The following is a 14,262-nucleotide window of genomic DNA, read 5'->3' on the forward strand; positions in this document are numbered from 1 at the left end:
CATAATAGATAGCATGGAGAAACTTGTCTTTTCTTTGTCCCAAAATGGCTCCAAGTGCATAGTCACTAACATCACAAATCAACTCAAATGGCATACTCCAATCCGGTGCACAAATGATAGGAGATTTGATAAGTAACTCCTTGATCTTCTCAAAGGCATGTAGGCAAGCCTCATCAAACACAAATGGTGCATCCTTGGCTAGCAAATCACAAAGTGACTTTGATACTTTAAAGAAGTCCTTGATAAATCTTTTATAAAAACCGGCATGGCCAAGAAAGCTTCTCACGGCCCTCACACTTGTAGGTGGCGGTAACTTCTCAATGAGCTCCACTTTTGCTTTATCAACCTCAATCCCTTTTGAAGAAACAACATGCCCCAAAACTATGTCTTCTTGAACCATGAAATGACACTTTTCCCAATTGAGCACAAGGTTGGTTTCTTCACATCTTTGAAATACAAGATCCAAGTGGTGAAGACAATCATCAAAGGAAAAGCCAAAAACACTAAAATCATCCATGAATACCTCAATGGAGCGCTCCACCATGTCACTAAAGATTAACATCATGCATCTTTGAAAGGTGGCCGGAGCATTGCATAAACCAAAGGGCATCCTCCTGTATGCAAAAGTGTCATATGGACAAGTGAAAGTGGCATTCTCTTGATCTTCCGGTGCTATAGGGATTTGATTGTAGTCACTATACCCATCAAGGAAGCAATAGTAGGAATGACCCGCCAATCTCTTCAACATTTGATTAATGAATGGCAATGAAAAATGATCCTTCTTTGTGGCATTGTTGAGCTTCCTATAATCAATACACACCCTCCAACCCATGAGGAGATTTTGTGGCACAAGCTCTCCCTTCTCATTTGCTACCACGGTCACTCTTCCTTTCTTGGGCACAACTTGAACCGGTGACACCCACTTTGAATCCTAGATGAGATATATCACTCCCACATCAAGTAGCTTCATGATCTCCCCTCTAACAACTTCTTTCATAGAAGGGTTGAGTCTTCTTTGAGCATCCTTTTTGACTTGATATCATTTTCAATGAGAATACTATGCATGCACAAACTAAGGCTTAATCTCTTGATATCGGCTATGGTCCATCCAAGTGCTCCTTTGTGTTCTCTAAGCACTCTCATAAGCTTACTTTCATGCAAATCACTCAAACAAGAAGACACAATTACAGGCAACGTGTGGTTTTCACCAATAAAAGCATACTTTAAATGTATAGGAAGAGGTTTTTGCTCAAGATTAAAGGGGCATGCAATTGATGGGAGTAAAGGAGTAGGGTTAGAAGGACATACCTCAAACTTGGGAGACAAGTGTGGTGTGTAGGACCTCACGGCCTCAAGTGTGCTCATGATATAACGACTCGACCCAAATTTCATGAGAAATTTAAATTTTTATTTATAATGATCATTTAGAGGTGTAGTGGGAGATTGAATTGTGAGACCCCGTATTTTTTTTCAAGGATTTATTCTAAATATTTTGAAAATTTATATGAGAAATTATTTTAAAGATTTTAGAATTTGATTTGAGAAAATAAAAAGGGTTTTGGCTTATTTTTTAAAATTGAGTTTGACCCAAAAGTTGATCAGGAAACATGGTTTCTATTGGCCAACTATCTTAAAAGATTGCATCACATATGCGAAAGGTTGCCAGCCTTGCCAAAGGCATGGCCCGATCCAATACGTGCTGGCATCAACGTTGAACCCTATAATCAAACATTGGCCATTCAGAGGTTGAGCTATGGATGTGATAGGAGAGATTCACCCATCTTCAAGTAAGGGTCATTCCTACATCTTAGTGGCCACCGACTACTTCACTAAGTGGGTCGAATCTGTACCTTTAAAGAAGGTATCGCAGGTAGAGGTCATCTGTGACGCCCCGAAACTGGGAACACCACAGCGGCACCCGTCTTAAAGATCCTGAGACTATAATACCCCTTACCCCGAGTATTATATTCCCAAGCTCTCTAAAACGAGTTAAGCCCTTTTTATTGAAGAACCCGGGTTGGATCAGAGTAGTAAAAATACAACGGAAGAAATTACTGAAAATGCCTCATATTATAAATAACAGTAAAGAGTACCAACCCGTGAGGGTTATATGTTTCAAATACACTAACCCTAATGCTACATAATAAAACAGTAGATAAACAGATATGTCAGGATAGTCCAACCCACGCCAGAGTGATTCAGTCTTCAACAAAGTGGTGCAACAAATTGGACTCATGGATAGCCATTGGGATATGCCACCTACGAGGATGAAAGAGAAACACCACCACAGATCCAAAGAAAGGATCTAAACCAGATAGCAAGACTGAAACTGACAAGCTGCAAGTGCCACACCCACGACCTCAATCTTGGTCTCCAACAACTGGATTATCTGCACTCACAAGAGTACAGTAGGGGGTAAGCGTCACATACGTTCATCGCTTCCCCTCGAGGGAAAATCCTGGTTAGGTTTGAAACAATACTCGAAAATATAGGATTTCAAGGAAAACAGTTTAAAAGCAATGCACACCCAAAAACAGGGTATCAATATCAATAATATTGTAACCAAAGCCAGTAATGATAAAGATAATTATGCCAATAATCAGTGAGTAAAGCCTTTGCATGCTCATACATCTTTTTCAGTGAAAATCCTTCCTGTCACGTGACATAGTTCAGAAACATACCTGCGACCGATCACATACAGGCCAACCACCAGTATCGGAAATTCAACCACCACCTCGATACTGTGGTGAGAGTATCCATTTACCTGGTAATACCACATTGGTTAGCCTCCCCAGAAGGACATTCGACTAACCAGTCCGTACTTACCCCTCCGGAGGTTTAGGGGATCGAAACCCAAGGTCACAACACGTGCCCGTTACTCTCAGGTCGTCCAAGGTATCACACAGAAAATCACACAAATATGCCATACAAAAATCATGCACATTCTCTGTGAAAGACATTTTCATATACATATAGTACGAAAATAGGCAGGAAATCCAATAACCGGGATATGGTACCTTCCCCCTACCTGCTTTACCAAAGTGTGTCCCTTGCCTGATCCCTTTCCTGTGTCTGGGTCCCACTTGTACCTGTTGGGAAACTGGAGATCCGAATCCGACGACAGCTATTAGGAACGTACTAAACGTACTCTCGACCTTGTCTGTTAAGACCAGGTAAAATTTAGAGGTTTGGCACTAGCGTAACTTGCTAGGCTTCTCTAAATTCTTGATCCGGCATGACCCTGCTCCCCGAGGCAGACAGTCATGTCAGACCGTGTGGTTTCTAAGTTTATTTTAATTTATTGTCGAGGAGGTTGATCAGATATGAACCTTACAACGTGACCAGGTCAGTGCATGGGGAAACTGAGGGAGCTCTGGCTCAGTACCCAACGCATGTATGCTCATGGACTGACCTTAGTCATCACGTTATTTGGTTACCACTGATATGGCCTCAATATTTATTAAGTTCATTTAATAACAACAGTTAAACGGTATTTCGTCTATAACCACCACTTAAACAACAGCAAATTAAATAAGCTGGGTTAAGGGTATACCTGTTGAAGACTTCCCACGAGCAGAGTCTCGGTACTACTAGACTTGCTAAATAATAAGATTAAAATAGCCTAATTAACAAGAGATTTATTTAACAAAATTTTAGCAGAAATTCGACAGGGATCAAGAAATTACCTATGGAGCTCAGAAATGATTTTTTTAAAACTTCACCAAAACATAGCCTTCACACTACTAGAATTGAAGAGCTCGTCGCCACGATCGCATAGGCGAAATCGGATCGTCGATCGGAGCTCCAGAACTCAAGATAAACTCAAAACAAGATTGAAGAAGAGAGATAAAGGAGGAGAGAGGAGAGAGAAGCTCTCTCTTGGGAAGCGTGCGGCTGAATTTGTGAGGATCAGCTGGGGTTCACGCCACTATTTATAGGGAGGGTGAGTGAGTCAACTCGGTTGACTCATCCGAGTTGACTGGGTTGACTCAAGTCAACCGTCATAACTTTGACCAATGAGAAATTGACACGTGGCGAAGGCTTTGACACTTGGCTGCACATGCAGCCATCAGATCTTGCTGCCATGCAGCGATGGACGCTCCAGATCGTGCCACGTGGCGCGATCTGGTGTTTTTCCTATTTTATTTTCTTTTTCCTATATTCCCCAACTTCAAAAATTAATTAAAAATAGCTCGGGACTCAGAAAAATACCCCGAAAAATACTACGGACTCGTATCGACTAGTACTAATTAAATATGAGGTCAAATTACCAATTTGCCGTTTAGAAAAATTTTGAAAATTTCAAGCTCCACAAACTAAGATAAAATGCTTTTAAAAATGAAATTTTGGGAAATTCATAAAATAATCTCCCGGACTCGGAATAACACGAGACTTGCTCCGTTGGGTTCGTGAGTAAAAGTACCACCTTCTAAAGGTCTAACTTGGGTCAAAACTCTAGTCAAAGTTGGTCAAACAATTAAAGCTTAAGGGAAAAATACGATTTTCCGCCAAACAAATTTCTAGAAAAATTTTAGAAATTAAAGAAAAATTCCAAAATAAATTTGGAAAATTTTGGGTCTCACATCCTCCCCTACTTAAAAAAAATCTCGTCCTCGAGATTACCTGAGTTCACTGAAGAGATGCGGGTATCTCTTCCTCATGTCGGATTCCAGTTCCCATGTCGCTTCCTCGACTCCATGGCGCTGCCACTGAACTTTTACAAGTGGTACCTTCCTATTCCTGAGTTGTTTCGTCTCGTAAGCTAAAATAGAAACAGGTCCTTCCACATAAGACACGTTTGGTTCGAGCGGTAAACCAATCCAAGGCATCACTTGAGGGATGTCAGGCACACTCTTTTTCAACTGGGACACATGGAATACGTTATGTATGTATGCTAACTGAGGCGGCAACTCCAACCTGTAAGCAACTTTCCCGACACGTTCCAAAACCTTGAACGGTCCAATATACCTGGGTGCCAACTTGCCTCGCATACCAAACCGAAATGTACCCTTCAAAGGGCTAACTTTCAGAAACACCAAGTCCTCAACTTGAAATTCCAAAGGCTTCCTCCTTCGATCAGCGTACGATTTCTGCCTACTCTGGGCGGTTTCTAGTCGTTTCTTGACTATCTTGACCTTTTCGGTCGTTTCTTTAATCACTTCAGGACCCAGAACAACTCGGTCCTCAACATCGGCCCAACAGAGTGGCGAACGACACGGCCTTCCGTAAAGTGCTTCGTACGGTGCCATCTTGATACTGCTTTGATAACTATTGTTATATACGAACTCGGCGAGCGGTAAGTACTCACTCCACTTACCTCTGAAATCTAGAACACAAGCTCGCAACATATCTTCCAGTATCTGAATAACTCTTTCAGATTGCCCATCCGTCTGCGGATGATAGGCACTGCTAAGATTCAACTGAGTGCCTAATTCAGATTGTAACTTCCGCCATAATCGAGACGTAAATCGGGGATCTCGATCGGAAACAATCGTCTTCGGAATACCATGCAATCGAACAATCCATTCGACATAGAGATCAGCAAAATAATCAACGGGTGAGTTCATCTTGACCGGCAAGAAATGAGCTGACTTCGTGAGTCTGTCCACGATAACCCAAATACCATTGTGCCCTTTTGTATTTCTCGGCAGATCGGTGATGAAATCCATAGTAACACAATCCCACTTCCACTCTGGAGTAGGTAACGGTTGCAACAATCCAGACGGCTTCTGGTGTTCGGCTTTCACTTGTTGGCAGGTCACACAGTGATTAACAAAATCAGCCACGTCTCTTTTCATACCTTTCCACCAGTATCTTCGTTTCAAATCTTGATACATTTTCGTTCCTCCAGGGTGCATAGCAAAACTGGTAGAATGAGCTTCGTTCAGAATCCGTTGTCTTGTTTCTTTCCTGTTCGGCACAACTATTCGGCCTCTGTATCTCAAACTTCCATCAGAATGTACCTTCCATTCCCCAGGTGCATCTCCTGAGTATACCTCCTTCTTTTTCTGTTGTATCTCTAGATCCCCTTCTTGTTCTTGAACTAATTCTTGCTCCAATTGGGGCTCAATCTGCATACTTGCAATCTTTCCATCATGGAGTACGTTGACTTTGTACTGATCCAAAGTCTGTAGGATCTCCCGTTCAGCCATCATTAAGCTGCCTAGAGTGTTTTTCTTCCTGCTCAGTGCATCAGCTACTTTGTTGGCTTTTCCTGGATGATACTGTAATTCAAAATCATAATCTTTAAGATGATCCATCCAGCGTCGTTGTCGCAAATTCAGATCTCTCTGAGTGAATATATGCTTGAGGCTCTTGTGATCTGAGAAAACAGTGAATCGGCCTCCATACAAGTAGCATCTCCAGATTTTTAGAGCGTGTACGACAGCGGCTAACTCCAAATCATGAGTTGGATAATTCTTTTCATATTCCTTCAACTGTCTTGAGGCATAGGCTATCACTCGCCCATTCTGCATCAGTACACATCCGACTCCTATTATGGACGCGTCGGTGTAGACTTCATAAGGATCTTCATTGTTGGGTAAGACTAACACTGGGGCAGTTGTCAGTCGTTTCTTGAGCTCTTGGAATGCTTCTTCACACTTCTCGTTCCATTCAAACTTGAATCCTTTTCTGAGTAGTCGAGTCATCGGGGTAGCAATCTTGGAAAAACCTTCTACAAACCTTCTGTAATAACCTGCTAATCCAAGAAAACTACGGACTTCTGTCATGCTCTTCGGTTGTTCCCAATTCAAAACTGCTTCGATCTTCTTGGGATCAGGAGATAATCCTTTTTCTGAGATGATGTGGCCAAGGAACTGTACCTCTTTCAGCCAAAATTCACATTTTGACTTCTTGGCGTAAAGTTGCTTTTGAAGTAATGTCTGTAGAACAATTCTCAGATGCTCTTCATGCTCTTCCTTACTCTTGGAGTAAATCAGGATGTCGTCGATGAAGACAATAACAAATTTGTCCAAGTATGGACGGAATGCTCGGTTCATCAGGTCCATGAATGCGGCAGGTGCATTTGTCAATCCAAACGGCATCATAACGAACTCATAATGTCCGTATCTGGTACGAAAAGCAGTCTTTGGGACGTCTTCGTCTCGAACTCTGAGTTGATGGTAGCCGGATCTGAGATCAATCTTTGAGAAGTACTTCGCTCCACTAAGTTGATCAAATAGCTCGTCAATTCTAGGCAATGGATACTTGTTCTTTATTGTGACTTGGTTCAGCTTCCGGTAGTCTATGCAGAGTCGCAATGTCCCGTCATGCTTTTTGGCAAATAGAACAGGGGCTCCCCATGGTGATATACTTTCTCTGATAAAGCCCTTCTCCTTCAAGTCGTCTAATTGCTTCTTCAGCTCCACCATCTCGGCTGGTGCCATGCGGTAGGGCGGGATTGAAATAGGGTGAGTGCCTGGTACAAGTTCAATCTTGAATTATACTTCTCTTGTTGGTGGGATTCCGGGCAGATCTTCTGGAAAAACGTCTGGGTATTCGTCTACCACTGGTATTGGTTTATCTTCCTTCTGCTTGGCTTGTGTGGAAATGATGAGTGAAGAGCATAGCATAGCTCTCTTGCTTTTGAAACAAACTCTCAGCAATGGGTTGATGGGTTGTAGCGGTTTGTGCAATCGGATGATCACCTCTTCTCTGTTACTCGTGACTACCTTCACTTTTCTTTTCTCACAATCGATCTGTGCCTGATTTTCTTGTAACCAATCCATTCCTAGAATAAGGTCGTAGTAATCCATGTTCAAAGGGTATAGGTTTGCTGTCAAGACTCGGTTTTGGACTACTAGTTGGCAAGATTGGTAAATTCTATCTACTTCGGTTGTTGTTCCAATGGGTGTACTCATGTGGATGGTTTCAGCTAAAGGTTCAGCATGCAATCCTAATTTCTCAGTAAAGCTAACAGAGACAAATGAATGTGAAGCACCCGTATCAAACAAAATTCTAACTTCAGTATTAAAGAGCAGTATAGTACCGTCAAGTGGGGCTTCTTCCTGGTTAGCTATTACTGCAAAAACTCGTCCTCCTTTAGCTGGTTGTGGTCTTCCTCCGCCACCTCTTCCTTGTCCTCCACGATTGTTGGGTTGTGGTGGTGCATGTTGCAATGGTTGAGCTCTAAATGGTTGTGGTACAGCCTGTATCTGTGGTTGTGGCCTGGGGGCATTCTGCTGTGTTCTAGTAGAACAATCATTTCTGTAGTGGCCTTCACCTCCACACTGGAAACAAATTTGAAGTCTAGTCTTCTTCCAGTTTCTTTGGTTTCGGGAGGGTCCTCCCCTCTGAAAATTTCTTCTTTTTCCTAGTCTTGTTTCCTCAGACCTCGCAATTTCCCCTTTCTGTCTAGTTGCAAGGGAATCCTGCTCCTGAGCATAAGCAGCATTGACCACATCTTTGAAAACTGTAAACCTTTGACTTGCCAAGTATTGGCGAATCCCGTTCTTCAGACCTTGCAGAAATCTGACAGTCTTTGCCTTCTCATCATTCATGGTAGATGGGACGAAACGTCCAAGTTCAGTAAATTTTCCCACGTATTCAGAAACAGTCATGTTTCCCTGCTCTAGATCCATGAATTCCTTCATCTTTGTCATCTGCAGTGGCTCGGGAAAATATCTGTCGTAGAACAATTCCCTAAATCCTTCCCAAGTCATAGTGTTAATATTTTCTCGGTGCCTAATGCATCTCCACCATCCGTCAGCTTCGCCTTCAAACACATGTGTAGCTAGCCAGATCTTGTACTCATCTGGTGCGTTAATCGACTCGAGCTTCTTCTCGATGTGCGTAACCCAATTCTCAGCTAAATCGGGTTCAGAACTTCCGTGAAACTTCATCGGCTTAGTCCTAAGGAAACGATCTAAGTACTCGCCTCGTCGCTTATCTTCACGTTCAGCGGGAGTGAGACGGTTACCAGCTTGTTGAGCAAAGAAAGCCTGCATAAATTCAGCCATTTGTTGTGGGTCGAACCGATTATTGGCATTACTGTTAGTTCGATCGAAACGGGGCGGCATCTTGTCAGCAAGACTGAAAACAAATAAGGGAATGATTGACACAAATAATACAAGGAACAAAAGTGTTTCAAGGGAAAGACTTATCGAAGAATGTGTTTGGTTGGAAACTTCGAAGGAATCTGCTGAATCGGCTCTGGGTTGGCATATCCTGCACATTAGTAAAAATAATCTACTAACAATCTTACAAAGTTATCTATTTATTTATTATTATTATTATTATTTTAGGTCGTACCGCTCTGATACCACTTTTTCTGTGACGCCCCGAAACTGGGAACACCACAGCGGCACCCGTCTTAAAGATCCTGAGACTATAATACCCCTTACCCCGAGTATTATATTCCCAAGCTCTCTAAAACGAGTTAAGCCCTTTTTATTGAAGAACCCGGGTTGGATCAGAGTAGTAAAAATACAACGGAAGAAATTACTGAAAATGCCTCATATTATAAATAACAGTAAAGAGTACCAACCCGTGAGGGTTATATGTTTCAAATACACTAACCCTAATGCTACATAATAAAACAGTAGATAAACAGATATGTCAGGATAGTCCAACCCACGCCAGAGTGATTCAGTCTTCAACAAAGTGGTGCAACAAATTGGACTCATGGATAGCCATTGGGATATGCCACCTACGAGGATGAAAGAGAAACACCACCACAGATCCAAAGAAAGGATCTAAACCAGATAGCAAGACTGAAACTGACAAGCTGCAAGTGCCACACCCACGACCTCAATCTTGGTCTCCAACAACTGGATTATCTGCACTCACAAGAGTACAGTAGGGGGTAAGCGTCACATACGTTCATCGCTTCCCCTCGAGGGAAAATCCTGGTTAGGTTTGAAACAATACTCGAAAATATAGGATTTCAAGGAAAACAGTTTAAAAGCAATGCACACCCAAAAACAGGGTATCAATATCAATAATATTGTAACCAAAGCCAGTAATGATAAAGATAATTATGCCAATAATCAGTGAGTAAAGCCTTTGCATGCTCATACATCTTTTTCAGTGAAAATCCTTCCTGTCACGTGACATAGTTCAGAAACATACCTGCGACCGATCACATACAGGCCAACCACCAGTATCGGAAATTCAACCACCACCTCGATACTGTGGTGAGAGTATCCATTTACCTGGTAATACCACATTGGTTAGCCTCCCCAGAAGGACATTCGATTAACCAGTCCGTACTTACCCCTCCGGAGGTTTAGGGGATCGAAACCCAAGGTCACAACACGTGCCCGTTACTCTCAGGTCGTCCAAGGTATCACACAGAAAATCACACAAATATGCCATACAAAAATCATGCACATTCTCTGTGAAAGACATTTTCATATACATATAGTACGAAAATAGGCAGGAAATCCAATAACCGGGATATGGTACCTTCCCCCTACCTGCTTTACCAAAGTGTGTCCCTTGCCTGATCCCTTTCCTGTGTCTGGGTCCCACTTGTACCTGTTGGGAAACTGGAGATCCGAATCCGACGACAGCTATTAGGAACGTACTAAACGTACTCTCGACCTTGTCTGTTAAGACCAGGTAAAATTTAGAGGTTTGGCACTAGCGTAACTTGCTAGGCTTCTCTAAATTCTTGATCCGGCATGACCCTGCTCCCCGAGGCAGACAGTCATGTCAGACCGTGTGGTTTCTAAGTTTATTTTAATTTATTGTCGAGGAGGTTGATCAGATATGAACCTTACAACGTGACCAGGTCAGTGCATGGGGAAACTGAGGGAGCTCTGGCTCAGTACCCAACGCATGTATGCTCATGGACTGACCTTAGTCATCACGTTATTTGGTTACCACTGATATGGCCTCAATATTTATTAAGTTCATTTAATAACAACAGTTAAACGGTATTTCGTCTATAACCACCACTTAAACAACAGCAAATTAAATAAGCTGGGTTAAGGGTATACCTGTTGAAGACTTCCCACGAGCAGAGTCTCGGTACTACTAGACTTGCTAAATAATAAGATTAAAATAGCCTAATTAACAAGAGATTTATTTAACAAAATTTTAGCAGAAATTCGACAGGGATCAAGAAATTACCTATGGAGCTCAGAAATGATTTTTTTAAAACTTCACCAAAACATAGCCTTCACACTACTAGAATTGAAGAGCTCGTCGCCACGATCGCGTAGGCGAAATCGGATCGTCGATCGGAGCTCCAGAACTCAAGATAAACTCAAAACAAGATTGAAGAAGAGAGAGAAAGGAGGAGAGAGGAGAGAGAAGCTCTCTCTTGGGAAGCGTGCGGCTGAATTTGTGAGGATCAGCTGGGGTTCACGCCACTATTTATAGGGAGGGTGAGTGAGTCAACTCGGTTGACTCATCCGAGTTGACTGGGTTGACTCAAGTCAACCGTCATAACTTTGACCAATGAGAAATTGACACGTGGCGAAGGCTTTGACACTTGGCTGCACATGCAGCCATCAGATCTTGCTGCCATGCAGCGATGGACGCTCCAGATCGTGCCACGTGGCGCGATCTGGTGTTTTTCCTATTTTATTTTCTTTTTCCTATATTCCCCAACTTCAAAAATTAATTAAAAATAGCTCGGGACTCAGAAAAATACCCCGAAAAATACTACGGACTCGTATCGACTAGTACTAATTAAATATGAGGTCAAATTACCAATTTGCCGTTTAGAAAAATTTTGAAAATTTCAAGCTCCACAAACTAAGATAAAATGCTTTTAAAAATGAAATTTTGGGAAATTCATAAAATAATCTCCCGGACTCGGAATAACACGAGACTTGCTCCGTTGGGTTCGTGAGTAAAAGTACCACCTTCTAAAGGTCTAACTTGGGTCAAAACTCTAGTCAAAGTTGGTCAAACAATTAAAGCTTAAGGGAAAAATACGATTTTCCGCCAAACAAATTTCTAGAAAAATTTTAGAAATTAAAGAAAAATTCCAAAATAAATTTGGAAAATTTTGGGTCTCACATCATCCAATTCGTGAAAGAAAACATTATTCACCGTTTCGGTCTACCCGAGTCCATTACCACTGATCGAGGAAAATATTTCATAGGGGCGGACGTTAAGGCATTCATGGAAAAGAATGAGATCAAGTTGCATCATTCCACCCCATATTACGCCCAAGCTAATGGTCAGGCTGAGGCCAGCAACAAGGTTATCAAGAATATTATTCAAAAAGCTATAACGGACAAGCCAAAAAAGTGGTACGAAATATTATCTGAAACCATGTGGGCATATCGGACATCAAGGAGATCGGGGACAAGAACGACACTGTTTGCTTTAACATATGGGCAAGATGCGGTTTTACCTTTGGAAATAGCAGTCAAGTCCTTGCGGGTTACCCTCCAAGGAAATTTAACACCGGATGAGTACACTCAAGCCATGGTTCAAGAGCTTGAAGAGATGGATGTATCAAGATTGAAAGCCTTGGACAATTTAAAATTTCAAAAACAAGCCATAGCAAGGGCGTACAATAAGAAAACGAGGGCCAAAAGTTTCGGAGAGGGCGATTTAGTTTGGAAAACCATCTTGCCTTTTGGTAAACATGATCGACAATTCGGAAAATGGTCACCCACATGGAAGGGACCATTCACTGTAGTTAAGGTTTTAGGTAGAGGAGTGTATTAATTAATGGACTATGATGGCCAACTTCATGATGCTCCAATCAACGGCCGATATTTAAATCGATACTACCCAACGGCTTGGGAATTGATGCAAAACGAAAACACATGAGAAATATAATCATAAGGATGAGTAGAAAGCCGACCAACACATATATATATCATTTAAAAAAAATGGTCAAGCAAGGCCATAAATGGCCAAAAATCATAAGTCAGCCATTATAGAACAAAAGTGGCTTAATCGACAGATAAATCCCAAAATAGGCAACTATGATCATGGGCTAAACATGGCCAAAGTCTCAAAGTAAGGCTAAAAGTGACGGAAAATGGTGGCTTTGAAGGTGTCCCAATGACTCTCAGCAATGCTCATGGCCGCGACAAGGCCAGCCTGTTTCTTGGAGAAGTCCTCTTGAGCACGAATCAGCTCCTGAAGGCGGGCCTCAATGAGTTTGGCCCCCTGAATACGTGCAGTGAACTTAAAGGCTAACTCGGCCTGTTGGGCATCAATCTTTCTCTTATGCTCCTCAAGGTCGTGATAAAGTTGCATCTCTTTCTCACTTGCGACGGCCTCGGCTACAAGAACATTCTTAGTAAAAAGTGATGTACCTTGCAGGAATTTTTGGGGGAAAAGATTTCTTGAGAGAATGTTGCAGCAATTTGGTTAGGAGGCAAGAAAAATTTAATACCCATGAATTTGAAGTGTCATGGTGAGAAAAAATAAATAAATAAAAAAGGATGGGAGGCGGTACTGCTGCAGGTATCAGGCCTTGAAGCAAAGCTAGAAGGCAAGGTTGGTTTCTCTTAGCTCCAGGAGAAATCACGTGAATATATATATATATGTGTATATACATACATATGTAAAAAGAAGTAATCCAAGGCTTTTAGTTGAAGTGGCGCACAAGGTGTGCTTAAAGATTGGCCAATAAGAAATGGTCAAGGTGTGTTGCAGCAAAAGTATCTATTATGTGGTGTTGATATTTCTTAAGCCAAATAAATGATCCCTGGGCTTAGTCATGTATCTATATATATGGTTCCTTGCTTAAGACGACAAACTAGTGGCTTAGTTATAAGCTATATATATATATATATACAGGCTCCTTCTATTGAGGTATACCTCAACTTAATTATGTTGAGGTATACCTTTGTTAGAGCCCACACGAGTCATTTTGTGTCGATCCGAACTGTTCGCAAGGATCATCTTCATTGATAGATCATCCTTGCAAAAAATTAGCCAAATCGGAAACCATTTGCCTATCTAACTTTGATCAAACAAATGAACGGTTTTATTGAAAATATTTTGTTCGTCCATTTATTTGATCAAAGTTAGATAGGCAAATGATTTCCGATTTGCCTAATTTCTTTTGCAAAGATGATCTATCAATGGAGATGTAAAAATTGAACGGTTCGGATCGACACAAAACGACTTGTGTGGGCCCCAATAGGGTATACCTCAACATAAATAAGTTGAGGTATACCTCAATATAATGAGCCTGTATATATATATATTGTTATATGTATATAGTTGGATATACATATATTAATGTATATTAGCCTTTATATATTAATATGGATACATGTATTAGCCAATTCTTGGCTATTATTTGTGACTATGCTCTTCTAAATTTCTTGGCCAAAA

The 14,262-nt window shown here is 41.5% G+C and overlaps 2 long non-coding RNA genes across 3 annotated transcripts; both read right to left on the reverse strand.

The window, feature by feature from the left end:
- Window positions 1-2,076: 2,076 nt before the first annotated feature.
- LOC147292701 (uncharacterized) lies at window positions 2,077-3,774 on the reverse strand. Its single transcript, XR_015120781.1, has 3 exons — window positions 3,687-3,774; window positions 3,554-3,599; window positions 2,077-3,100 (listed from the first exon to the last, which is right to left on the reverse strand). It is a non-coding gene; the product is annotated as an uncharacterized LOC147292701 (long non-coding RNA).
- A 5,692-nt stretch (window positions 3,775-9,466) lies between these two features.
- On the reverse strand, window positions 9,467-11,275 carry LOC147292702 (uncharacterized). Of its 2 annotated transcripts, XR_015120777.1 has the most exons (4): window positions 11,077-11,275; window positions 10,944-10,989; window positions 10,419-10,490; window positions 9,467-9,779 (listed from the first exon to the last, which is right to left on the reverse strand). It is a non-coding gene; the product is annotated as an uncharacterized LOC147292702 (long non-coding RNA). The 2 variants fall into 2 exon arrangements; XR_015120776.1 differs by lacking the exon at window positions 9,467-9,779 and having other exon boundaries at window positions 10,239-10,490.
- Between the last annotated feature and the right edge of the window lie 2,987 nt (window positions 11,276-14,262).

This window comes from Dryas octopetala, chromosome 2, assembly GCF_963921425.1.
Source record: "Dryas octopetala chromosome 2, drDryOcto1.1, whole genome shotgun sequence".
In the NCBI taxonomy this organism is placed as follows: Eukaryota; Viridiplantae; Streptophyta; class Magnoliopsida; order Rosales; family Rosaceae; genus Dryas; species Dryas octopetala.